Source organism: Dendrobates tinctorius, unplaced genomic scaffold, assembly GCF_039654945.1.
Source record: "Dendrobates tinctorius isolate UK_male_01 unplaced genomic scaffold, ASM3965494v1 ptg000468l, whole genome shotgun sequence".
Lineage (NCBI taxonomy): Eukaryota > Metazoa > Chordata > Amphibia > Anura > Dendrobatidae > Dendrobates > Dendrobates tinctorius.
The window spans coordinates 27,955-55,023 of record NW_027362130.1 but is presented as its reverse complement, the minus strand read 5'-3'; positions in this window follow the sequence as shown (position 1 = coordinate 55,023).

The window sequence follows — 27,069 nt, the reverse complement described above, 5'->3', positions numbered from 1 at the left end:
GCACTGTCGGACGCTAGCACTGTGGAGGATGCTATTGTGGCTGTAGCTTGCCACTGGCTGGCGCTGACTCTAAACCTAAGTCCCTATACACACTCGTAATATCAGAGGGAGGGGCTCTTAATGAGTCATTCACACAGTTAGCCACTAGAGTCTATACTAGCGCATGGAAGAGCGGCCATGCAAACCTTTTATAGCTGGGACCTTCCGGAAGCTTCAAAATCCCTGAGATGGACCAATCAGATCACGAGAAGGACCTGGGCATGTGACTCCCGATCTCCAATGGGAGATCGTCTCGTGAGCATGCCCAGTAGAGCGACGGGAGGACTTAGCCTCTGGAGTGGCTTGTTGCTGAGCAGCCTGCGATGCTATTGCTGGCCCAGAGGTAGCAGCAACAGCCAGACCCACAGAGCTGATCTGAGCAGAGCGTCTGGGACGCCAGGATTGCTGTGCAGGCTCCTGAGCGGTCGGTGGAGAATGGGTGACTGCTGAATGAAAGGCTCTGGATTCCTGCTGTGCAGCTGTAGGAACCCGACACCTAACAGTATGCTAAATGCAGAATTGATTCACCTAACCTGGAACTGTCCCTGGCTATGTAGATTTTGGGGAGATGTGGTTGACTTACTTATCAGTGTTTATCAATGTCATATGGTACTCGACCCTAAAATGGCCCTTTTGGGTCAGGTGGCGAACATGACACTTTCGGAGGGGCACCAGTTGGTAATCTCACGTTTACTATATCAAGCTCGTAAGAGGGTGGCGGCTCATTGGCGGGGATCCTCTGTACCAACAATCACCGAGGTCACTAATGCAGTCAATAACACTATTGATATGGAAAAGTATGTATATCAAAAGCGGCGGACAATTAAGAAGTGGGAAGATATGTGGGCGCCCTGGTTGGATACTCCTGGGTTGACACCTTCTGCTTTAACATGGCTGAGAGCACTGAGGAGGATGTAATGAGATCCTTAGATCCGCATTACACTATGGTGAATGTTACTGCAGAGGTGGCTCTTGAGGTTACACTAACAGCCCGGGATTTGGAACAGACATTACAGGAGTTAAGAACCCGTTTAGAAATTTTATCATCTGCAATGGAGAATTGTGGCCGTGAGGAGACTAAATACACCAGGAGAGAGAGAGAAGCTGTTGTTGGGTGGGTGGTGGGACTATGGGGAACTTTATGGGTTTCTAGTCTGTTTATGTAATATGCTGTTCAGGAATTATTATCCTGTGTTTGATTACATGTCGTCTGGATTTTGAAAATGTTCAATCAAAACTTACCTGACCAAAAAAAAAAAAGAAAGACAGAGGCGAAATAAAGAAAGAACAGAGACAGACAGAGAAAGAACAGAGAGAGATGAAGAAAGAAAGAAGTAAAGAAAGACAGAGAAAGAACAGAGAGAAAGAAAGAAAGAGGTGAAAGAAAGAGAACAGAAAGAAAGAAAGAAACAAACAAAGAAACAAAGAAAGAAGGGAAAGAAAAGAGAGAGAGAAAGAACAGAGAGAGAGAGAGAAAGAACAGAGAGAAAGAAAGATTAGAGAGAGAAAGAAAGAAACAGAGAGAGAAAGAAAGAACAGAGAAAGAAAGAAACAGAGAGAGAGAAAGAAAGAAAGATTCTATAAAGATACTATAGCATCCCGGCTCCCATTGTAATGCCCACCTGAGCCTCCCAGTGTAGGACATATCATGATCCGCTCATATGGCCGGCATCCCCAATTCCAAGGCGATCCTGCTGTCCGCACTGTCGGAGGAGGACATGGTGACGGATCGGAAGCATTCCCTGAAGTGCCTCCATGTTTCCTTCACAATCTCCTCATGAAATTACCTCCTTTCCGGTCAGCTTCCAGCACATCACTTCCAGCGGACCATTTTAAAGTGCTCCTCGGGGCTCCGCCATGAACTCCTGTGTCCGTGGGAAAAGTAAGCTCCCAGCCGGGACAGCGGGGCAGACTCTCAAAATCGGGACTGGATCCAGGACGGTTGGGAGGTATGACTGCTCCCCACCAAACACCTTGTACACACACGGCCCCGCACACCTCATACACACACGGTTCCGCTTTGTATGCCTTGTACACACGACCCTGCTCTGTACACCTTGCACACACATGGCTCCACTCAGTACACACATGGCTCTACTCCGTCACCATGTCCGCACTGTCGGAGGAGGACATGGTGACGGATCTGAAGCATTCCCTGAAGTGCCTCCATGTTTCCTTCACAATCTCCTCATGAAATTACCTCCTTTCCGGTCAGCTTCCAGCACATCACTTCCAGTGGACCATCATGTGCGAGTTTTAAAGTGCTCCTCGGGGCTCTGCCATGAACGCCTGTGTCCGTGGGAAAAGTAAGCTCCCAGCCGGGACAGCGGGGCAGACTCTCAAAATCGGGACTGGATCCAGGACGGTTGGGAGGTATGACTGCTCCCCACCAAACACCTTGTACACACACGGCCCCGCACACCTCATACACACACGGTTCCGCTTTGTATGCCTTGTACACATGACCCTGCTCTGTACACCTTGCACACACATGGCTCCACTTAGTACACACATGGCTCTACTCCGTAAACATCGTACACACGGCTCCGCTTCGTACACCTCACACACACACGGCTCCGCTCCGCACACCTCGCACACACACATGGCTCCACTCAGTAAACACATGGCTCTACTCCGTAAACATCGTACACACACGGCTCTGCTTCGTACACCTCACACACACACGGCTCCGCTCCGCACACCTCGCACACACACAGCTCCACTCAATACACATGGCTCAGCTCTGTACACTTTGTACACACAGGGATCCGTTTCGTACACCCCGTACACACGCGGCTTCGCTCCATACACTGAGTACACACATGGTTCCGCTCCATACACCTTGTACACACACGGCTCTGCCTCGTACACACACGGCTCTGCTCCATACACCTCGTACACACACAGCTCCACTCCGTACACCTCGTACACATGCGGCTCCGCTCTGTACACCTCGTACACACACGGCTCTGCTCCATACACCTCGTACACACACAGCTCTGCTCCGCACACCTCGTACACACACAGCTCCGCTCCGTCCAAAATTGTACACACAGCTCCACTCCATCCAAAATTGTACACACAGCTCTGCTACATCCACCCTGTAAACCCCTCCTGACCCCACACATAAACTTCATCCAGCACCATGACAACCAGCACAGCATACACTGAGGCCCCTGATCATGTGACCCCTGACTCCTCCCCTCCTGTGACCTCATCACATGTCACAGGTCCTGTGCACAGAAGAGAACAGCCTAGTGACGTCATTGCAGGCTGTGGGAGGCTGCGGTGGGTCTCTCTGGGAGGGCGAGGATGGGTTGCATGGGGGGCGTGCGACTTATCAGTGCAGTGTGGGAAAAATAGACTACCGGGCGGGAAGCGGGTGAGGGTCAAAAATGGGACTGTCCCGCGAGAATCGGGACGGTTGGGAGATATGTGATAGTAGTTTGTGTAGTCTGTTCCATTCCGGATCCAGGTTTTCCATGTGGCTGAAAGACACAGGTTGCTGTGATAAAAGCCCTGCAGGAAAGGGTTAGTATGTTCCGAGTGAGTTGGTGCTTATTGAGTCCTGGCAACTCATGGTGTACACAGAGATGCAAGTCATCCATGGTTACTGGTCTCAAATGTGGACAGTCCTGTGCCAGAAGGTGAACCGGAGGTGGATGATCTGTGCCCGGAAGAAGACTGGCATGTGTAACGATTGCAAAAGGTGGATATGGTGCCCGGCTGTGATCCGGAGGATATCCTGGACTGTGTAGGGCTGTGTGAGTAAATAGACTGTGATACAGTGGTGCAAGACACCCATGGGAACAAGTCAGAGGAGGACTAGCGTGTGTAGTGCCTGCAACATGTAATGCTGTGTGAATAGAGTCTTGGATACGGTGCATAGACACAGTAAAATGAGCGATGCCGTATAATATATATTCTGCAAATGGTGAAATGGATACTAATTATATACACTCAAGTTATATGCCCTTGTGAATTTGCACTTTTATGTGTGAAGATAACACATTAAAAAGACTTTTGTGTTTGAACTTTGTGGGTCACTGCCTCTTCACTGCATAAGGTGCTACTGCTACCTTACATATGGTGGAAAGAATACAGGCAGTGTGAGCTGAGGCATACCCCAAAGAGTGCTGCATGCTGTTGTGCTAGTCTGCTGGAAATATAGAGGAATCTGCACTAATACAGGGTGCAGCGGACCCAAGTAAAATGGCAGCTGCACAGGTGCAATAATACCAAATGAAACAGCCAGCCTACAATCAGGGATTGGCCGTGTGGTACACCAGTGCAGAAGAAATAATCCGCATGTGGCAGTGTTCACACAGGGAATGCAGGGCTTCTGGTTCACAGCCTCTTAGTAACACCATATAGGGGGGGCTGCCCAGTGCCAACTGGAATGCATCCCGTTTGAACAGAGGCCACAGTTTGCAGAACCATTTGGGCCCAACTGCACCCTGAAAGAAATATAAAGTGCACAAAAACATATCAATATATGTAAGGTATTGGTTGATATTAAGGCATTAATACGGAAGCTGGCAAACTGCGTCAACGTTCCTTACACTTGCCAGTCCTACTCTAACATGAAAACCTCAAAAAGAGGAAAAAATCCTCCAAAAAATTCAGGCAAAAACCAGACAGGCCTAAATGCACCTGCACTAATACAGGGTGCAGTGGACCCAAGTAAAATGGCAGCTGCACAGGTGCATAAATACCAAATGAAACAGCCAGCCTACAATCAGGGATTGGCAGTGTGTTTGAATTTTGTGGGTCACTGCCTCTTCACTGCATACGGTGCTACCGCTGCCTTACAACTACAGTGAATGATGGCAGTAGCTCAGTGATGCCTACAGTGAATGATGGCAGTTCCTCAGTGATGTCTCCAGTAACTGATAGCAATATTTCAGTGATGCCTCCAGTGAATGATGGCTGTAGCTCTGTGATGCCTCCAGTGAAGGATGGTGGGGGCTTGGTGATGGCTGCAGTGAATGATGGCAATAGCTCAGTGATGCTTCCAGTGAAGGTTGATGGGGGCTCAGTGATGGCTGGAGTGAATGATGGCAGTAGCTCAGTGATGCTTCCAGTGAATGATGGTAGTAGCTCAGTGAACCCTCCAGTGAATGATGACAGTTGCTCAGTGATGCTTCTAGTGAAGGATGATGGGGGCTCGGGAATGGCTGGAGTGAATGATGGAAGTAGCTCAGTGATTCCTACAGTGAATGATGGTGAGGGCTCATGATGTCTCTAGTGAATGATGTCATTAGCTCAGTGATACCTTCAGTGAAAGATGGTGGGGTCTCGATGATATCTACAGTGATTGATGTCAGTAGTTCAGTGACGCCTACAGTGAATCATGGCAGTAGCTTAGTGAGGCCTACAGAGAATGAAGGCAGTGGCTCAATGATGCCTACAGTGAATGATGGCAGAAGCTCAGTGATGACTCCAGTGAATGATGGTGGGGGCTCAGTGATCCCTCCAATGAATGAGTCAGTAGCTCAGTTGATTCCTCCTGTGAAGGATGTCAGTAGCTCAGTGATGCCTCCAGTGAAGGATGGTGGCAGCTCAGTGATGGCTGCAGTGAAGCACAACAGGAGTTTTGTGATGCTCTATAATAGGGACACATCTACTAGTATACAGCTTTCATTGTTCCATCCAACACCCATGTATGTTTGATCCAGATCATTGAGAGTCAAGCATCATGTTTTTTACACTGTACTTTGGATGACAATAATCAATATTTTCTTCATTATCTACTAAACTGTGCCGGACTCATTTAATTCTGTACTTTATCGGATGGGTTTCTATCCGAGCGCTTAAATACCAATGCTCAGGGACTTGTGTGTTTCTTTACATATATTGTAATGTCATTATAACATAATACAAGATTGTAGCTTGCTAGCAGGACCCACGCTCCTCCTGGTATCTGTTGAGTTAGGTGTTTTTCTGTGATATGTCTTTATTGTCTGCACAAGTCCCCTCTAAAATGTTAAGTGCTGTGGTATATGTTGGCGCTATAAACATTATTATTATTACAAAGTGGTATTCATCTTTAAGAGTATTGGGGAGTTTTCTCCATTAAACAATATGAAATATATAGGAAAGACAACTTAGGGAATCCACATCCCTGCATATATGCACGGCACTTGGTCCAATTGTCTCAAATTCTGGATTGGTCATCAAATAACTACAGATGACGAGATATTGAACCTATAGAAGAACCTGGAGTCTATATGCCCCGAAAAAAAGAAACCATTTTATGCAAAAATATCACTTTCTTATAGAGATTACACAAATTACAATACAAACACAGTAAAAATGAGTGTATTATCCCAGGTGGAGAGACACAAGAGGGATGCATCAAGACTAGTTTTTATACATATATAGCACATACTAGTAATTTGATTACCAATTAGTCTTCGTTACATACATAGGAAGTTTGGGGGTTTAAAAATTAGAAGGAAAACCATCAAAAATATCCCTAATAACGGTTGCTAAAAGTCACACGTATGTTGCTGTCAAAAGTGCACGCAACCAAATTATCCAGGAAACTCCCAACATAACTATGGAGGGAAGACAGAAAAATCCATATAGGAAGAAAATATGGTGGTGTCCCTGCGCAAGTGCTTACCCCAAACAAACTCTAGCTAAAACTTCTAAGTAAAGTGCCATCTATAGTGCCATGATATGAAAGTCCTCACCCATGTGGGGTCCTGATGCGCTTCACGGATGCCCGACGCGTTTTGCCCACCATGCTTCCTCGGGGGGGCTGTGTGGTGGCTGCATACAGCACCTGCATCTTTATATAGGGACCACGCATGCGGCTCAATGATTGGTTCACAGAACATGCAGAATAACAATTCTGTAGTATCCCTCTAGATGGCATTGTCTCTTTTTTGGGGATAATAGTGATGATAGGAGGAGGTTTATCTAATAATTTTCAGAAATTAATTCCATTGGTCATATGTATAAAAATAGAAGAATAGGAAAGAAAACCTTATCGGATCCAAAGTAAATCAGTAATTACATACATCAAAAATCATAGTGACTACTTACTTCTGGGTAAATGCCCATCGTTAGACCCAGCAGAGAAGTGAACATGTGGGATGACAGTAAGTGAGTAGTTACAGTAGAAAGGGTTACAGCAGCAGTCCCCCAGCAATACAATACGTATCTGTCCTATGGATGGGAGATAAATGTTATTATGGGATAACCTCTCCCAATTATCCAGTTTGGGAAGAGAGACTCGCTTTGGGCTATATTTAGTAAGGTTTAAATATTAAGACTTAAAAGACTTTCACTGTAATTCAGGAATCTTTGGGACTACATGTGCCTTTATGTTGTGGAACCGAGCAGAGAACTGCTAGTGAGTTGGCTTCACTAAACTGTAAGACACTGCATGGACAATTAGGACCGATGTGAAGCAAGATACAACGGAGCTGGGGAAGCAGGAAGGTACATCAAACAGGCTATCTGGATCAATAGGTCAGCACCTTGAGCAGCATGGAACAGTGTAGCTGGATGTGCTGGACAGCACTTGGAACGTTGTAATTAGATGTGCTGGACAGCACTTGGAACAGTGTAATTAGATGTGCTGGACAGCACTTGGAACAGTGTAGCTGGATGTGCTGGACAGCACTTGGAACAGTGTAGCTGGATGTGCTGGACAGCACTTGGAACAGTGTAATTAGATGTGCTGGACAGCACTTGGAACAGTGTAGCTGGATGTGCTGGACAGCACTTGGAACGTTGTAATTAGATGTGCTGGACAGCACTTGGAACAGTGTAATTAGATGTGCTGGACAGCACTTGGAACAGTGTAGTTGGATGTGCTGGACAGCACTTGGAACAGTGTAATTAGATGTGCTGGACAGCACTTGGAACAGTGTAGTTGGATGTGCTGGACAGCACTTGGAACAGTGTAATTAGATGTGCTGGACAGCACTTGGAACAGTGTAGTTGGATGTGCTGGACAGCACTTGGAACAGTGTAATTAGATGTGCTGGACAGCACTTGGAACAGTGTAGTTGGATGTGCTGGACAGCACTTGGAACAGTGTAGCTGGAAGGCACATGAAACAGAGGAACCTAAAAGAAATCTGTCAACAGGTTTTGCTACGTAATCTGAAGACAGCAAGAGATGGAGGCTGAAACACAGAATTCAGAGATGTGTCATTTTTTTTCAAAGTGCCTGCTGTTGCTTGCAAACTGTGAAGAGTTTATCACTAAGAGTTTAGCATTGCTGGACTGCATTAGTTGTCAAAGCCCCCTCCCCCTGTGCTAAACAGCTCACTGACTATAGACTTTGTACATGGAGAGCCTGGTGTGGGCTGGGCTAGCTTTCTCTGCTCTGCTTTATTCTAAATCTAAAAGCTCTGTATTTTGTCAGAACTGTTGCACCCAGTAAACTAAACAATACATTGTTGGAGTCAGCTTCTCTTTACCTATATTAAGTTGCTCTCAGATGACAAAGCAAATACCTGCTGACACATTCCCTTTAATATGCAGTTTGGTATCTTGATACAGCTGAGCTAAATTTGTGGACTGGCACCTTGGAATGGCAGAGCCCGGTATGCAGAGAGGCACTTTAAGATAGCAGAGTTGATTTGGTGGATAGCACCTTGCAGCAGCAGAGGTTTTGAGGTTATAATAGAGCCTAGTAATCCTTCACGTCTGTGTATGCTGTGTATAGAATACATCATAGCATTTATCAAATCTCCACCCTCCCTCTAGCTCAGAGACAACTGGACTGTACAAACACAGCCTGCAGGCTTTAATTAGTCACATCAAGTTAATTACATTGGCAGCTGTTCCACACTTTAGGAGAGTGCTATGTGACACTGGTACTGTATGTGTGGTGAGGTATGTATCACAGAGATTGCTTTCTTCCATGACCTAGAAACCCATAAGTTTCTCTCCAGCGTGCTATGTGCTGAAGGAGTTAATCAGCCATGTTTACTGGACTGAACCCTGCTATGGTTTATGCTGTCTCATAATATACCAGCAGGTTATTTCTAGCAGCACAGCCTTGTCGACACCAATGCTGGATTTATTTACGTGCTGCAGGGGTCTTTTCGATGTGGCTTTTCTTGAAAGCTTAATGTGTTATTTCACACTTTTATCTGGGCTATATCTACTTTATATAAGCGATTTAACTCTTTATGCACTGCCTGACAGGAATGGTCTACTCATTTGGTTGCTTATGATCAGAGTCTTGTTATTGACTCTTTAATTGTTTTTATTCTATTCTCTGTGTAGCTATTCATCAATAAAGGATTTTTTTTATTGAATTTTGTCTTGTGATCCCACTTTATATAGCTTGTCTTTGTTCTCTGTTATAAGTCCCATGATGTTGGAATAGTAAAAGACTTGCTACATCCTGTCCTACTGGGGTGGGATTTTTCATTATTTTGGAACTTGTGGCAAAAGGGGGCTGCACCAAGTGTATTGTTTAATCCAATATTTGAATGTCTGTCTGGAAATATACTGTTATTTGCTGTAATGTATAGAATGTACAGGTTTCTATATATTTTACTGTTTTCTGTATCTATGGCTCCATCTACTGGCCAAAGTCATAACTGCAGTGTTATTCTATTTTACTTTCGTTTTGCTTTCCTTCCATTCACAATGTATTCTGGGAAAGCTTGCAAAGCACCCTGGTAAGTTTGCAAAGCATTATGGTTTAGTCCAGCCCCCATTTTTCCCTCCAGTCCTCCATTTTCTCTCAAGCCTGCTTCCTGTGAACATCTCATTTCTCTGCTCCCCTTGTGTCAGCATCGCTGGTATGTAAACATGCCTCCTGTATATAATCCCTATCTCATATTAGTCAGCTTAGTTAGCTCCCTTGGTCAGCTAGTAGTGCAGATATGTATGTTATGTATATATGTATTCCTATGAACCCATTACTGATTGAATTTATGTTTTATTGTAGTTTCACCACATCAATATACCCTACATTCAATAAAGCACAGATTCAACTACAGTCTACCTTATTGGACCCCGGTATAGCGGTTTAGCTGCCTGTTAAGCTACATGAATCCCGGTTCATTTAGTGAGGACATGACAGTGAAGCAGCGGCTCTCCAGCTAGTGGAAATACAGAGAGAAGAGTCTTCCATCTTGCAGGACTGCAGTGAAACAATAGCTATCCAGCTAGTGGGAGCTCAGAGATAAAAGAGTCTTCCATCCTGCAGAGGTCAGTTACACAGTTCCTTCCAGCTAGTGGAATTCAGGGAAAAGACAGCCATTCATCCAGCTTGCAGGAACTAGTGAAACTGCACTCACCCGCCTAGTGAGATTTAAGTCACTGGCTAAAGAGAGACTAATACAGCTACAGCAATCTCTGCACAGCCAAGCATTCCTCCAAGACACCATGTCCCACAAATCACACAGGACAAAATCTGTGCCTTCTGACTCCTCAAAGACTGTATCCATTAGCAGTGTGGTCGCCATTGCCCACGCAAATGCTGAAGCCGCCAAAATGCGAGCAAGCTATGCTGAAGAAGAGATGCAACTTAAATTAGAGAAAGCATGCATTGATAATGAGAAGGTGTGTGTGGATGCCACCTTAGAGAGCCTAGCAGTGAAAAGAGAGGCTGCTGCAGCATTAGCGGAAGCAGAATCACTAGAAGCCGCACACAACCCTGAGCTGCATAGTCATAGCAGTGCGTCAAGTCTGAAGTTGCCACTGCAAGATTCGCCACAACACACATCTCAATATGTAAATGAACTTCCTGATCCAAACTATAACCAAGATCACGACACATCCGGTGAAACGAGTGAGAGTCATCATGAGGCTCAGCTCCAGGAAAACGTGGAGCAAAACAAATCTGCTAATGACTACCTTGCCCCTCGCCAGGAAACCAACGTGAATCATCTTGCTGACACACCACACGTCACACCAAAGCAACATGACACCGGCTGGCTCCACCCTGAGGATATTAACAGGTATGAACGCACCTCACATCACTGTCAGGGTGACCCATCACCAGTATACTCTGCTGACAACCGGTTCACATCAGAATTTGCTAAGCTCATCACACGACGTGATCTGGTTACCAAGGGACTCATGAAATTCACTGACCATGCTGAAACTTACAGAGCTTGGAAAGCTTCCTTCCAAAATGTCACTAGAGACTTGGGGCTACAAAACAGGGAAGAGATAGACCTCTTAGTCAAATACCTGGGAGAAGAGTCGGTCAAACACACAGTAAGGATCAGAGACATTAACATAAATCACCTTCAAATCGGCCTCGAGATCTGGAAGAGGCTGGATGAGTGTTACGGCTCAGCAGAGGTCATAGAGAGAGCCTTGTTCAAAAGAATTGATGACTTTCCTAAAATATCTAACAAAGGTCTCCCAAAACTTAGAGAGCTAGGTGACCTGCTACAAGAGGTCCTAGTTGCCAAATGTGAAGATGACCTACAAGGACTTGCATACCTTGACATAGCCAAAGGTGTTAACCCTATAGTCCAAAAGTTGCCCTACAATCTACAGGAGAGGTGGCTCACATGTGGTTCCATGTACAAATACAAATACAGTGTTTCATTCCCTCCTTTCTCCGTTTTTGTAGACTTTATACACAAACAAGCGACAATCAGAAATGATCCCAGCTTTGACTTTGCAATGTCATATGCCGTACCACCACCAGCTGCAAACCCATGCAGAACATCTGTGGCAGTGCACAAGACTTATGTTTCTTCTCCAAGTTCCAATTAAGGTCTGCTGGCCGCTCTCAATCAGAGACAAAGGCGCAGGACCGTGACAAGCAGTGCTCGCTTCATCAGAAGCCTCATCCCCTCCTGAAATGCAGAGCCTTCAGAGGAAAATCGCAGAAGCTTCCTGAAAGAGAATGGTATCTGCTACAAGTGCTGCTCATCCACAACTCATCTCGCCAAGGATTGTTAGGTCAGTGTACAATGCACAAAATGTGGCACCACAGATCATAACACTGCCCTACACCCTTGCCCAGCTCCATGGAGTGCACAAAACACGCCAGCTGACTGAGTATGGCGGGGAGGAAATAAGCACTGATGCAGCTACACCAGAGATCACTTCACAATGTACTGAAGTCTGTAAAGGGACAATAGACAGAATGCCTTGTTCTAAAATATGCCTCGTCTGAGTGTATATAAACGGTCATAGAGACAAAGCTGTGAGACTGTATGCTATCTTGGATGATCAAAGTAATCGATCCCTGGCTAGATCAACATTCTTTGACCTATTCAACATCAAAGGACCAAGCACTCCTCACTCATTAAAGACATGTGCAGGTACTGTGACAACAGCAGGCAGGAAAGCTACTGACCACTAAATTGAGTCCTTAGATGGACAATTCTGCCTACCACTATCTACAATCATCGAGTGTAATCAGATCCCAGACAACAGATCTGAAATCCCTACACCAGATGTGTAGACGTTTTCCAGACACCTTTGAACTAAAGAGAGAGGACTCAGGTGCTGAAATCCACCCTCAGGTGTCTGCACTTCATACAATGACTCCAGCTACTCTCCTCACCCAGAAAACAGGACTATCCAGTGCCCCTCCAGGAAGATTCAACACTAAGGACCTCTACAAGCACCAATGGAGACAGGTACAAAGTCTTGCCAATACATTCTGGGACAGATGGCGCAAACAGTATTTGTCTACCCTGCAGCCATGGACAAAGTGGCAATCTACCAGGCCTAATCTGAGGATTGGTGACCTCATCCTTGTGAAAGACTGTCAGGCCCATCGAAACCAGTGGCCACTTGGACTAGTGACTGCAACATTCCCGAGCAAGGATGGCAACGTCCGCAAAGTTGAACTTAGGATGACCAGAGGGAATGAACTTAAGACATTCTCCAGACCAGTAACTGAGCTGGTCTTATTGTTGTCTTCGGAGAATAAGAATAGTGACATCGGTTTGATGTCAGATGGGGAGTGTTCTGTCTCTGACATTTAATCCAATATTTGAATGTCTGTTTGGAAATATACTGTTATTTGCTGTAATGTATAGAATGTACAGGTTTCTATATATTTTACTATTTTCTGTATCTTTGGCTCCATCTACTGACCAAAGTCATAACTGCAGTGTTATTCTATTTTACTTTCGTTTTTCTTTCCCTCCATTCACAATGTATTCTGGGAAAGCTTGCAAAGCACCCTGGTAAGTTTGCAAAGCATTAAGGTTTAGTCCAGCCCCCATTTTTCCCTCCAGTCCTCCATTTTCTCTCAAGCCTGCTTCCTGTGAACATCTCAATTCTCTGCTCCCCTTGTGTCAGCATCGCTGGTAAGTAAACATGCTTCCTGTATATAATTCCTATCTCATATTAGCCAGCTTAGTTAGCTCCCTTGGTCAGCTAGTAGTGCAGATATGTATGTTATGTGTATATGTATTCCTATGAACCCATTACTGATTGTATTTATATGTTTTGTTGTAGTTTCACCACATCAATATCTTTTCCAATCTCTGCTCTGAATCCATTCCTGTGTGTCTCCATTCAATGTCAGCAAGCAGTTAATCCTGAATGCTATCTGTGTTTTCAACTATGCAAGCTTATATCTGGTAACAAGGTTTTCCAATCTCTGCTCTGAATCCACTCCTGTGTGTGTCTCCATTCAATGTCAGCAAGCAGTTAATCCTGAATGCTATCTGTGTTTTCAACTATGCAAGCTTATATCTGGTAACCAGCTTTTCCAATCTCTGCTCTGAATCCACTCCTGTGTGTGTCTCCATTCAATGTCAGCAAGCAGTTAATCCTGAATGCTATCTGTGTTTTCAACTATGCAAGCTTATATCTGGTATATAGTTTTTTCAACTTACTCTGCTTATCCCCTTATGTTGTGAGGTCAAGAAACTTTTCAATGTGCTTTATGATCCATGTAGTGCTGGACATGGGTTTATTTGATCACATTTTATTGGGTCCTGGTGTCTCAATTTAGTGTGATTGATTAACGAGAAGAGAGAGAGCAAAAAAAAAAAAATCTTAGCCTTAACCTCCTATATATTCAGACATAGCTAGGGGGAGCATTTATGCACATGTAATCTAAGTACATGTATCAAAGTACTACTGGCAGTTATAACATGGCAGCTAGACAGGGCAGGAGACAGGTAATAAATGTATATACATCTACTCCCTGTACATTTGGAGTACATCAAATATATACGATATGCATTTGTGTAATTTATATCCTGGCCGCTACATTCACACACATCCACCGCCCTGTCATTAACTCTCTACACTCCATCCATATCGGCCCCTCGCTCCTTTCCTCTCCTATGTATAGCACTCACGCTCTTTTTACATTGTTAAATTGCACAGATCCAGTCAGTCCCACCATTCAACATAAGAGACACTCTCACAAATCACTTAACCATCTGCTCACTCTTTCTATCCTCCTTCTCCTAGTCGCAGGAGACATTGCTCCCAACCCTGGTCCCCCATGTTATAGAAAGTCAAACCCACCCCGACTGCTACACTCAGAAACCCCTCTAATCTTATTAATAGTACCTGCATGCCATCTGTCTCTCTTAATTGTGCACTTTGGAATTCTCGCTCAGTGTGTAACAAACTCCTTCATCCATAACTTCTTCCTTTCTAATTCTCTTAACCTCCTGGCTCTTACTGAAACCTGGATCCAGCAGTCAGACACTACCGCTGCTGCTGCTCTTTCATACGGGGGGCTACACTTCTCTCATACCCCAAGATCAGACAATAGAGCAGGTGGCGGTGTTGGTCTGCTCCTATCACCAAAATGTACATTTCAGGTTATCCCTCAACTACCCTCACTAGTCTTCCCTTCTTTTGAGGTCCATGCCGTCAGACTCTACACCCCCTTCTCCTTGCAAGTGGCGGTGGTATATCGTCCTCCCGGCCCCTCCCATCAGTTCCTGGATCATTTTGCCACTTGGCTTCCACATTTTCTCTCCTCTGACATCCCTACCCTCATCATGGGAGATTTCAACATCCCCATTGCTCTTCCCCTCTCACATCTGCTACTCACCTTTTGTCTCTAACCTCCTCATTTGGCCTTTCGCAGCTTACTAATTCTCCAACACATGAAGACGGAAACTCCCTCGACTTGGTCTTCTCTCGGCTTTGTGCAGTGGATGATTTTGCAAACTCCCCTCTCCCGCTCTCTGACCACAATCTTCTTTCATTCTCTATCAAGAACTGCCAGGCTGCTCAGGTCACCCCCACTGTCCAGACTTATAGAAACATACAGGCCATTAACACCCAGAAACTTATGAAGAACTTGCAGTCTTCATTGGCCCCTATCTCCTCCCTCTCATGTCCTGATTCTGCGTTGAAGCATTACAATGAAACACTTCAAAGTGCCCTGGATGAATTGGCACCCCCTATAAATAGAACACCACAACGCAGAAGGCGACAACCCTGGCACACGGTGCAAACACGTTTCCTGCAGCGGTGCTCCAGGTGCGCCGAACGTCTGTGGAGAAAATCCAATCTACACGAAGATTTCATCCATTTTAAGTTTATGCTTAGAACATACAACACTACCCTTCACCTCTCCAAACAAGCCTATTTCAACACCCTCATCACCTCACTGTTCAATAACCCTAAAACTTCTCTTTGACACTTTTCATTCTCTACTCAACCCAAGAGTACAGGCCCCAACCACGGAGCTCCGAGCTGACGATCTGGCCAATTACTTCAAAGAAAAAATTGACCAGATTCGACAGGAAATTATCTCCCAATCACCTCATACCATGCACTGTCCTCCCTCCCCCACTGCATCTAGCTCACTCTCTGATTTTGAACCAGTCACAGAAGAAGTAGTAAGCAGGCTCCTTGCATCTTCTCGCCCAACCACTTGCCCCAGTGACCCATTTCCGCCACATCTCCTCCAGTCCCTTTCCCCTGCTGTCACCCCTCACCTAACTAAAATATTTAACCTCTCTCTCTCTTCTGGTATTTTTCTCTCCTCATTTAAGCATGCCATCATACATCCACTACTTAAAAAACCATTCCTCGACCAAAACTGTGCCGCTAACTATAGACCTGTCTCTAATCTTCCCTTCATCTCTAAACTCCTGGAACGCCTGGTCCACTCCCGTCTTATCCGCTATCTCTCTGATAACTCTCTTCTCAACCCTCTCCAATCCGGTTTCCGCTCTTTACACTCCACTGAAACTGCCCTCACTAAAGTCTCTAATGATCTGCTAACAGCTAAATCAAATGGTCATTACTCCATGCTAATTCTCTTGGATCTCTCTGCAGCATTCGACACTGTGGATCATCAGCTCCTCCTCACTATGCTCCGTTCCATTGGCGTCAAGGACACCGTTCTCTCATGGTTCTCCTCCTATCTCTCCGACAGCTCCATTACTGTATCTTTTGCCGGTTTCCAGTACCATCTCTATGCTGATGACACCCAATTATACGCTTCTTCTCCTGACATCACGCCAGCCTTTCTAGAAAACACCGGCGATTGTCTAAACGCTGTGTCTAATATCATATCCTCACTATATCTGAAACTGAACCTGTCAAAGACTGAACTTCTGGTGTTTCCTCCCTCTACTAATGTACCTATACCCGACATTGCCAATTCTGTGTGTGGTTCCACTATTACACCCCAGCAACAGGCCCGCTGTCTTGGGGTCATACTTGATTCCGAGCTTTCCTTTGCCCCCCACATTCGATCACTGGCTCGCTCTTGTCATCTGCACCTCAAAAACATTTCTAGAATTCGACCTTTTCTTACTTTTGACTCTGCAAAAACTCTTACTATTTCACCTATTTCATTCTCGTCTCGACTATTGTAACTCTCTTCTAATCGGTCTCCCTCTTACCAAACTCTCCCCTATCCAATCTGTCTTGAATGCTGCAGCCAGGATCATATTCCTCACCAATCGTTACACTGATGCCTCTACCTTGTGCCAGTCATTACACTGGCTACCCATCCACTCCAGAATTCAATATAAACTTATTACCCTCACCCACAAAGCCCTCCATAGCTCAGCACCACTTTACATCTCCCTTGTTTCAGTATACCACCCTACCCGCGCCCTCCATTCTGCTGATGACCTGAGGTTAGCATCCTCAATAGTCAGAACCTCCCACTCCCGTCTCTTTACACGTGCCACGCCAATTCTTTGGAATGCACTTCCCAATACAATTAGTCCCCAATCCCCACAATTTTAAGCGTGCCCTGAAAACGCATTTATTCAGACTGGCCTATTGCCTCAACACATTAATCTAATCTATCCCTGTGTGACACAGCCAAAAGTTTTAACATAATCAGATTCCCCGCATCATGTTCCCACATGCGTTATGCATCCATTAGCCCTCTGTGTTTGTACTGTTACACACTTAACATTATCGCTGGTCCATACAATCAGGGCAACTGTTACCACCCACCTTTCGTGTCTACCTCTTTCCTCATAGACTGTAAGCTTGCGAGCAGGGCCCTCTTTCCTCTTGGTATTTGCTACAATCTATGTGATTATTGTTATGCTGTAATGTCTAATGTCTGCACAAATCCCCTCTGAAATGTAAAGTGCTGCGGAATATGTCGGCGCTATAAAAATAAAATTTATTATTATTATTATCAATACACCCTACGTTCAATATAGCACAGATTCAACTACAGTCTCCCTTATTGGACCCCGGTATAGCGGTTTAGCTGCCTGTTAAGCTACATGAATCCTGGTTCATTTAGTGAGGACATGACACCAAGTGTCCCAGACAAAAGCAAGGTCCCTCTGGAAGAGACTCCACCAAAAGCAAAGCTGTGTCCTCACTGGAGAGGGGACACCGTCCGAGTGTCGCTTAGCTAGGGGGCCCACACTCCGTCCGAGTGACACCTAGATAGGGGGCCCACACTGCGTCCCAGTGTCGCCTAGCTAGGGGGCCCACACTCCGTCCGAGTGTCGCCTAGCTAGGGGGCCCACACTCCGTCCGAGTGTCGCCTAGCTAGGAGGCCCATACTCCGTCCGAGTGTCGCCTAGCTAGGGGGCCCAAACTCCATCAGAGAGGCGCCTAGCTAGGGGGCCCACACTCCGTCCGAGTGTCGCCTAGCTAGGGGGCCAACACTCCGTCCGAGTGTCGCCTAGCTAGGGGGCCCACACTCCGTTCGAGTGTCGCCTAGCAAGGGGGCCCACACTCCGTCCGAGTGTCGCCTAGCTAGGGGTCTCACACTCCGTCCGAGTGTCGCCTAGCTAGGGGGACCACACTCCGACCGAGTGTCGCCTAGCTAGGGGGCCCACACTCCGTCCGAGTGTCGCCTAGCAAGGGGGCCCACACTCCGTCCGAGTGTCGCCTAGCTAGGGGGCCCACACTCCGTCCGAGTGTCGCCTAGCTAGGGGGCCCACACTCCGTCCGAGTGTCGTCTAGCTAGCGGGCCCACACTTCGTCCGAGTGTCGCCTAGCTAGGGGGCCCACACTCCGTCCGAGTGTCGCCTAGCTAGGGGGCCCACACTCCGTCCGAGTGTCGCCTAGCTAGGGAGCCCACACTCAGTCCGAATGTCGCCTAGCTAGGGGGCCCACACTCAGTCCGAGTGTCGCCTAGCTAGGGGGCCCACACTCAGTCCGAGTGTCGCCTAGCTAGGGGGTCCACACTCTGTCCGAGTGTCGCCTAGCTAGGGGGCCCACACTCCGTCCGAGTGTCGCCAAGTTAGGGGTCCCACACTCCGTCCGAGTGTCGCCTAGCTACGGGGCCCACACACCGTCCGCGTGTCACCTAGCAAGGGGGCCCACACTCCGTCCGAGTGTCGCCTAGCTAGGGGGCCCACACTCCGTCCGAGTGTCGCCTAGATAGGGGGCCCACACTCCGTCCGAGTGTCGCCTAGCTAGGGGGCCCACACTCCGTCAGAGTGTCGCCTAGCTAGGGGGGCCACACTCCGTCCGAGTGTCGCCTAGCTAGGGGGCCCACACTCCGTTCGAGTGTCGCCTATCTAGGGGGCCCACACTCTGTCCGAGTGTCGCCTAGCTAGGGGGCCCACACTCCGTCCGAGTGTCGCCTAGCTAGGGGGCCCAAACTCCATCAGAGAGGCGCCTAGCTAGGGGGCCCACACTCCGTCAGAGTGTCGCCCAGCTAGGGGGCCCACACTCCGTCCGAGTGTCGCCTAGCTAGGGGGCCAACACTCCGTCCGAGTGTCGCCTAGCTAGGGGGCCCACACTCCGTTCGAGTGTCGCCTAGCAAGGGGGCCCACACTCCGTCCGAGTGTCGCCTAGCTAGGGGGACCACACTCCGTCCGAGTGTCGCCTAGCTAGGAGGCCCATACTCCGTCCGAGTGTCGCCTAGCTAGGGGGCCCAAACTCCATCAGAGAGGCGCCTAGCTAGGGGGCCCACACTCCGTCAGAGTGTCGCCCAGCTAGGGGGCCCACACTCCGTCCGAGTGTCGCCTAGCTAGGGGGCCAACACTCCGTCCGAGTGTCGCCTAGCTAGGGGGCCCACACTCCGTTCGAGTGTCGCCTAGCAAGGGGGCCCACACTCCGTCCGAGTGTCGCCTAGCTAGGGGGCCCACACTCCGTCCGAGTGTCGCCTAGCTAGGGGGACCACACTCCGACCGAGTGTCGCCTAGCTAGGGGGCCCACACTCCGTCCGAGTGTCGCCTAGCAAGGGGGCCCACACTCCGTCCGAGTGTCGCCTAGCTAGGGGGCCCACACTCCGTCCGAGTGTCGCCTAGCTAGGGGGCCCACACTCCGTCCGAGTGTCGTCTAGCTAGCGGGCCCACACTTCGTCCGAGTGTCGCCTAGCTAGGGGGCCCACACTCCGTCCGAGTGTCGCCTAGCTAGGGGGCCCACACTCCGTCCGAGTGTCGCCTAGCTAGGGAGCCCACACTCAGTCCGAATGTCGCCTAGCTAGGGGGCCCACACTCAGTCCGAGTGTCGCCTAGCTAGGGGGCCCACACTCAGTCCGAGTGTCGCCTAGCTAGGGGGTCCACACTCTGTCCGAGTGTCGCCTAGCTAGGGGGCCCACACTCCGTCCGAGTGTCGCCAAGTTAGGGGTCCCACACTCCGTCCGAGTGTCGCCTAGCTACGGGGCCCACACACCGTCCGCGTGTCACCTAGCAAGGGGGCCCACACTCCGTCCGAGTGTCGCCTAGCTAGGGGGCCCACACTCCGTCCGAGTGTCGCCTAGATAGGGGGCCCACACTCCGTCCGAGTGTCGCCTAGCTAGGGGGCCCACACTCCGTCAGAGTGTCGCCTAGCTAGGGGGGCCACACTCCGTCCGAGTGTCGCCTAGCTAGGGGGCCCACACTCCGTTCGAGTGTCGCCTATCTAGGGGGCCCACACTCTGTCCGAGTGTCGCCTAGCTAGGGGGCCCACACTCCGTCCGAGTGTCGCCTAGCTAGGGGGCCCAAACTCCATCAGAGAGGCGCCTAGCTAGGGGGCCCACACTCCGTCCGAGTGTCGCCTAGCTAGGGGGCCAACACTCCGTCCGAGTGTCGCCTAGCTTGGGGGCCCACACTCCGTTCGAGTGTCGCCTAGCAAGGGGGCCCACACTCCGTCCGAGTGTCGCCTAGCTAGGGGGCCCACACTCCGTCCGAGTGTCGCCTAGCTAGGGGGACCACACTCCGACCGAGTGTCGCCTAGCTAGGGGGCCCACACTCCGTCCGAGTGTCGCCTAGCAAGGGGGACCACACTCCGTCCTAGTGTCGCCTAGCTAGGGGGCCCACACTCCGTCCGAGTGTCGCCTAGCTAGGGGGCCCACACTCCGTCCGAGTGTCGTCTAGCTAGCGGGCCCACACTTCGTCCGAGTGTCGCCTAGCTAGGGGGCCCACACTCCGTCCGAGTGTCGCCTAGCTAGGGGGCCAACACTCCGTCCGAGTGTCGCCTAGCTAGGGGGCCCACACTCCGTCCGAGTGTCGCCTAGCTAGGGGGCCCACACTCCGTCCGAGTGTCGCCTAGCTAGGGGGCCCACACTCCGTCCGAGTGTCGCCTAGCTAGGAGGCCCATACTCCGTCCGAGTGTCGCCTAGCTAGGGGGCCCAAACTCCATCAGAGAGGCGCCTAGCTAGGGGGCCCACACTCCGTCAGAGTGTCGCCCAGCTAGGGGGCCCACACTCCGTCCGAGTGTCGCCTAGCTAGGGGGCCAACACTCCGTCCGAGTGTCGCCTAGCTAGGGGGCCCACACTCAGTTCGAGTGTCGCCTAGCAAGGGGGCCCACACTCCGTCCGAGTGTCGCCTAGCTAGGGGGCCCACACTCCGTCCGAGCGTCGCCTAGCTAGGGGGACCACACTCCGACCGAGTGTCGCCTAGCTAGGGGGCCCACACTCCATCCGAGTGTCGCCTAGCTAGGGGGCCCACACTCCGTCCGAGTGTCGCCTAGCTAGGGGGACCACACTCCGACCGAGTGTCACCTAGCTAGGGGGCCCACACTCCGTCCGAGTGTCGCCTAGCAAGGGGGCCCACACTCCGTCCGAGTGTCGCCTAGCTAGGGGGCCCACACTCCGTCCGAGTGTCGCCTAGCTAGGGGGCCCACACTCCGTCCGAGTGTCGTCTAGCTAGCGGGCCCACACTTCGTCCGAGTGTCGCCTAGCTAGGGGGCCCACACTCCGTCCGAGTGTCGCCTAGCTAGGGGGCCCACACTCCGTCCGAGTGTCGCCTAGCTAGGGGGCCCACACTCCATCCGAGTGTCGCCTAGCTAGGGGGCCCACACTCCGTCCGAGTGTCTCCTAGCTAGGGGGCCCACACTCCGTCCGAGTGTCGCCTAGCTAGGGGGCCCACACTCCGTCCGAGTGTCGCCTAGCAAGGGGGCCCACACTCCGTCCGAGTGTTGCCTAGCTAGGGGGCCCACACTCCGTCCAAGTGTCTCCTAGCTAGGGGGCCCACACTCCGTCCGAGTGTCGCCTAGCTAGGGGGCCCAGACTCCGTCCGAGTGTCGCCTAGCTAGGGAGCCCACACTCAGTCCGAATGTCGCCTAGCTAGGGGGCCCACACTCAGTCCGAGTGTCGCCTAGCTAGGGGGCCCACACTCAGTCCGAGTGTCGCCTAGTTAGGGGGTCCACACTCTGTCCGAGTGTCGCCTAGCTAGGGGGCTCACACTCCGTCCGAGTGTCGCCAAGTTAGGGGTCCCACACTCCGTCCGAGTGTCGCCTAGCTACGGGGCCCACACACCGTCCGCGTGTCGCCTAGCTAGGGGGCCCAAACTCCATCAGAGAGGCGCCTAGCTAGGGGGCCCACACTCCGTCCGAGTGTCGCCTAGCTAGGGGGCCCACACTCCGTCCGAGTGTCGCCTAGCTAGGGGGACCACACTCCGACCGAGTGTCGCCTAGCTAGGGGGCCCACACTCAGTCCGAGTGTCGCCTAGCAAGGGGGACCACACTCCGTCCGAGTGTCGCCTAGCTAGGGGGCCCACACTCCGTCCGAGTGTCGCCTAGCTAGGGGGCCCACACTCCGAGTGTCGTCTAGCTAGCGGGCCCACACTTCGTCCGAGTGTCGCCTAGCTAGGGGGCCCACACTCCGTCCGAGTGTCGCCTAGCTAGGGGGACCACACTCCGACCGAGTGTCGCCTAGCTAGGGGGCCCACACTCCATCCGAGTGTCGCCTAGCTAGGGGGCCCACACTCCGTCCGAGTGTCGCCTAGCTAGGGGGACCACACTCCGACTGAGTGTCGCCTAGCTAGGGGGCCCACACTCCGTCCGAGTGTCGCCTAGCAAGGGGGCCCACACTCCGTCCGAGTGTCGCCTAGCTAGGGGGCCCACACTCCGTCCGAGTGTCGCCTAGCTAGGGGGCCCACACTCCGTCCGAGTGTCGTCTAGCTAGCGGGCCCACACTTCGTCCGAGTGTCGCCTAGCTAGGGGGCCCACACTCCGTCCGAGTGTCGCCTAGCTAGGGGGCCCACACTCCGTCCGAGTGTCGCCTAGCTAGGGGGCCCACACTCCATCCGAGTGTCGCCTAGCTAGGGGGCCCACACTCCGTCCGAGTGTCTCCTAGCTAGGGGGCCCACACTCCGTCCGAGTGTCGCCTAGCTAGGGGGCCCACACTCCGTCCGAGTGTCGCCTAGCAAGGGGGCCCACACTCCGTCCGAGTGTCGCCTAGCTAGGGGGCCCACACTCCGTCCAAGTGTCTCCTAGCTAGGGGGCCCACACTCCGTCCGAGTGTCGCCTAGCTAGGGGGCCCAGACTCCGTCCGAGTGTCGCCTAGCTAGGGAGCCCACACTCAGTCCGAATATCGCCTAGCTAGGGGGCCCACACTCAGTCCGAGTGTCGCCTAGCTAGGGGGCCCACACTCAGTCCGAGTGTCGCCTAGCTAGGGGGTCCACACTCTGTCCGAGTGTCGCCTAGCTAGGGGGCTCACACTCCGTCCGAGTGTCGCCAAGTTAGGGGTCCCACACTCCGTCCGAGTGTCGCCTAGCTACGGGGCCCACACACCGTCCGCGTGTCGCCTAGCTAGGGGGCCCAAACTCCATCAGAGAGGCGCCTAGCTAGGGGGCCCACACTCCGTCAGAGTGTCGCCCAGCTAGGGGGCCCACACTCCGTCCGAGTGTCGCCTAGCTAGGGGGCCAACACTCCGTCCAAGTGTCGCCTAGCTAGGGGGCCCACACTCCGTTCGAGTGTCGCCTAGCAAGGGGGCCCACACTCCGTCCGAGTGTCGCCTAGCTAGGGGGCCCACACTCCGTCCGAGTGTCGCCTAGCTAGGGGGACCACACTCCGACCGAGTGTCGCCTAGCTAGGGGGCCCACACTCAGTCCGAGTGTCGCCTAGCAAGGGGGACCACACTCCGTCCGAGTGTCGCCTAGCTAGGGGGCCCACACTCCGTCCGAGTGTCGCCTAGCTAGGGGGCCCACACTCCGAGTGTCGTCTAGCTAGCGGGCCCACACTTCGTCCGAGTGTCGCCTAGCTAGGGGGCCCACACTCCGTCCGAGTGTCGCCTAGCTAGGGGGCCCACACTCCGTCCGAGTGTCGCCTAGCTAGGGGGCCCACACTCCGTCCGAGTGTCGCCTAGCTAGGGGGCCCACACTCCGTCCGAGTGTCTCCTAGCTAGGGGGCCCACACTCCTTACGAGTGTCGCCTAGCTAGGGGGCCCACACTCCGTCCAAGTGTCGCCTAGCAAGGGGGCCCACACTCCGTCCGAGTGTCGCCTAGCTAGGGGGCCCAAACTCCGTCCAAGTGTCTCCTAGCTAGGGGGCCCACACTCCGTCCGAGTGTCGCCTAGCTAGGGGGCCCAGACTCCGTCCGAGTGTCGCCTAGCTAGGGAGCCCACACTCAGTCCGAATGTCACCTAGCTAGGGGGCCCACACTCAGTCCGAGTGTCGCCTAGCTAGGGGGCCCACACTCCATCCGAGTGTCGCCAAGTTAGGGGTCCCACACTCCGTCCGAGTGTCGCCTAGCTACGGGGCCCACACACCGTCCGCGTGTCACCTAGCAAGGGGGCCCACACTCCGTCCAAGTGTCGCCTAGCTAGAGGGCCCACACTCCGTCCGAGTGTCGCCTAGATAGGGGGCCCACACTCCGTCCGAGTGTCGCCTAGCTAGGGGGGCCCATACTCCGTCAGAGTGTCGCCTATCTAGGGGGTCCACACTCCGTCAGAGTGTCGCCTATCTAGGGGGCCCACACTCCGTCCGAGTGTCGCCTATCTAGGGGGACCACACTCCATCCGACTGTCGCCTAGCTAGGGGGCCCACACTCCGTCAGAGTGTCGCATAGCAAGGGGGCCCACACTCCGTCCGAGTGTCGCCTAGCTAGGGGGCCCACACTCCGTCAGAGTGTCGCCTAGCAAGGGGGCCCACACTCCGTCTGCGTGTCGCCTAGCTAGGGGGCCCACACTCCGTCCGAGTGTCGCCTAGCTAGGGGGCCCACACTCCGTCAGAGTGTCGCCTAGGTAGGGGGCCCACACTCCGTCTGAGTGTCGCCTAGCTAGGGGGCCCACACTCTGTCCGAGTGTCACCTAGCTAAGGGGCCCACACTCCGTCAGAGTGTCGCCTAGCTAGGGGGGCCCATACTCCGTCAGAGTGTCGCCTATCTAGGGGGCCCACACTCCGTCAGTGTCGCCTAGCTAGGGGGCCCACACTCCGTCCGAGTGTCGCCTAGCTAGTGGGCCAACACTCCGTCCGAGTGTCGTCTAGCTAGGGGGCCCACACTCCATCCGAGTGTCGTCTAGCTAGGGGTCCCACACTCCGTCCGAGTGTCGCCTAGCTAGAGGGCCCACACTCCGTCCGAGTGTCGCCTTGCTAGGGGGCCCACACTCCGTCCGAGTGTCGCCTTGCTAGGGGGCCCACACTCCGTCCGAGTGTCGCCTAGCTAGGGGGCCCACACTCCGTCCGAGTGTCGCCTAGCTAGGGGGCCCACACTCCGTCAGAGTGTAGCCTCGCTAGGGGGCCCACACTCCGTCCGAGTGTAGCCTAGCTAGGGGTCCCACACTCCGTCCGAGTGTCGCCTAGCCAGGGGGCGCACACTCCGTCCAAGTGTCACCTAGCTAGGGGGCTCACACTCCGTCCGAGTGTCGCCTAGCTAGGGGGCCCACACTCCGTCCGAGTGTCACCTAGCTAGGGGGCCCACACTCCGTCCGAGTGTAGCCTAGCTAGGGGTCCCACACTCCGTCCGAGTGTCGCCTAGCTAGGGGGCCCACACTCCGTCCAAGTGTCGCCTAGCTAGGGGGCCCACACTCCGTCCGAGTGTCACCTAGCTAAGGGGCCCACACTTCGTCCGAGTGTCGCCTAGCTAGGGGTCCCACTCTCCGTCAGAGTGTCGCCTAGCTAGGGGGCCCACACTCCGTAAGAGTGTCGCCTAGCTAGGGGGCCCACACTCCGTAAGAGTGTCGCCTAGCTAGGGGGCCCACACTCCGTAAGAGTGTCGCCTAGCTAGGGGGCCCACACTCCGTCTGAGTGTCGCCTAGCTAGGGGGCCCACACTCTGTCCGAGTGTCGCCTAGCTAGCGGGCCAACACTTCGTCCGAGTGTCGCCTAGCTAGGGGGCCCACACTCCTTCCGAGTGTCGCCTAGCTAGGGGGCCCACACTCCGTCCGAGTGTCACCTAGCTAGGTGGCCCACACTCCGTCCGAGTGTCGCCTAGCTAGGGGGCCAACACTCCGTCCGAGTGTCGCCTAGCTAGGGGGCCCACACTCCGTCCGAGTGTCACCTAGCTAAGGGGCCCACACTCCATCCGAGTGTCGCCTAGCTAAGGGGCCCACACTCCGTCAGAGTGTCGCCTAGCTAGGGGGCCCACACTCCGTCCGAGTGTCACCTAGCTAGGGGGCCCACACTCCGTCCGAGTGTCGCCTAGCTAGGGGGCCCACACTCCGTAAGAGTGTCGCCTAGCTAGTGGGCCAACACTCCGTCCGAGTGTCGCCTAGCTAGGGGGCCCACACTCCGTACGAGTGTCGCCTAGCTAGGGGACCCACACTCCGTACGAGTGTCGCCTAGCTAGGGGGCCCACACTCCGTCCGAGTGTCGCCTAGCTAGGGGGCCCACACTCCGTCCGAGTGTCGCCTAGCTAGGGGGCCCACACTCCGTCTGAGTGTCGCCTAGCTAGGGGGCCCGCACACCGTCCGAGTGTCGCCTAGCATGGGGGCCCACACTCCGTCCGAGTGTCGCCTAGCTAGGGGGCCCACACTCCGTCCGAGTGTCGCCTAGGTAGGGGGCCCACACTCCGTCCGCGTGTCGCCTAGCTAGGGGGCCCACACTCCGTCCGAGTGTCGCCTAGGTAGGGGGCCCACACTCCGTCCGAGTGTCGCCTAGCTAGGGGGCCCACACTCCGTCCGAGTGTCGCCTAGCTAAGGGGCCCACACTCCGTCAGAGTGTCGCCTAGCTAGGGGGGCCCACACTCCGTCAGAGTGTCGCCTATCTAGGGGGCCCACACTCCGTCAGAGTGTCGCCTATCTAGGGGGCCCACACTCCGTCCGAGTGTCGCCTATCTAGGGGGCCCACACTCCGTCCGACTGTCGCCTAGCTAGGGGGCCCACACTCCGTCAGAGTGTCGCATAGCAAGGGGGACCACACTCCGTCCGAGTGTCGCCTAGCTAGGGGGCCCACACTCCGTCCGAGTGTCGCCTAGCAAGGTGGCCCACACTCCGTCATAGTGTCGCCTAGCTAGGGGGCCCACACTCCGTCCGAGTGTCGCCTAGCTAGTGGGCCAACACTCCGTCC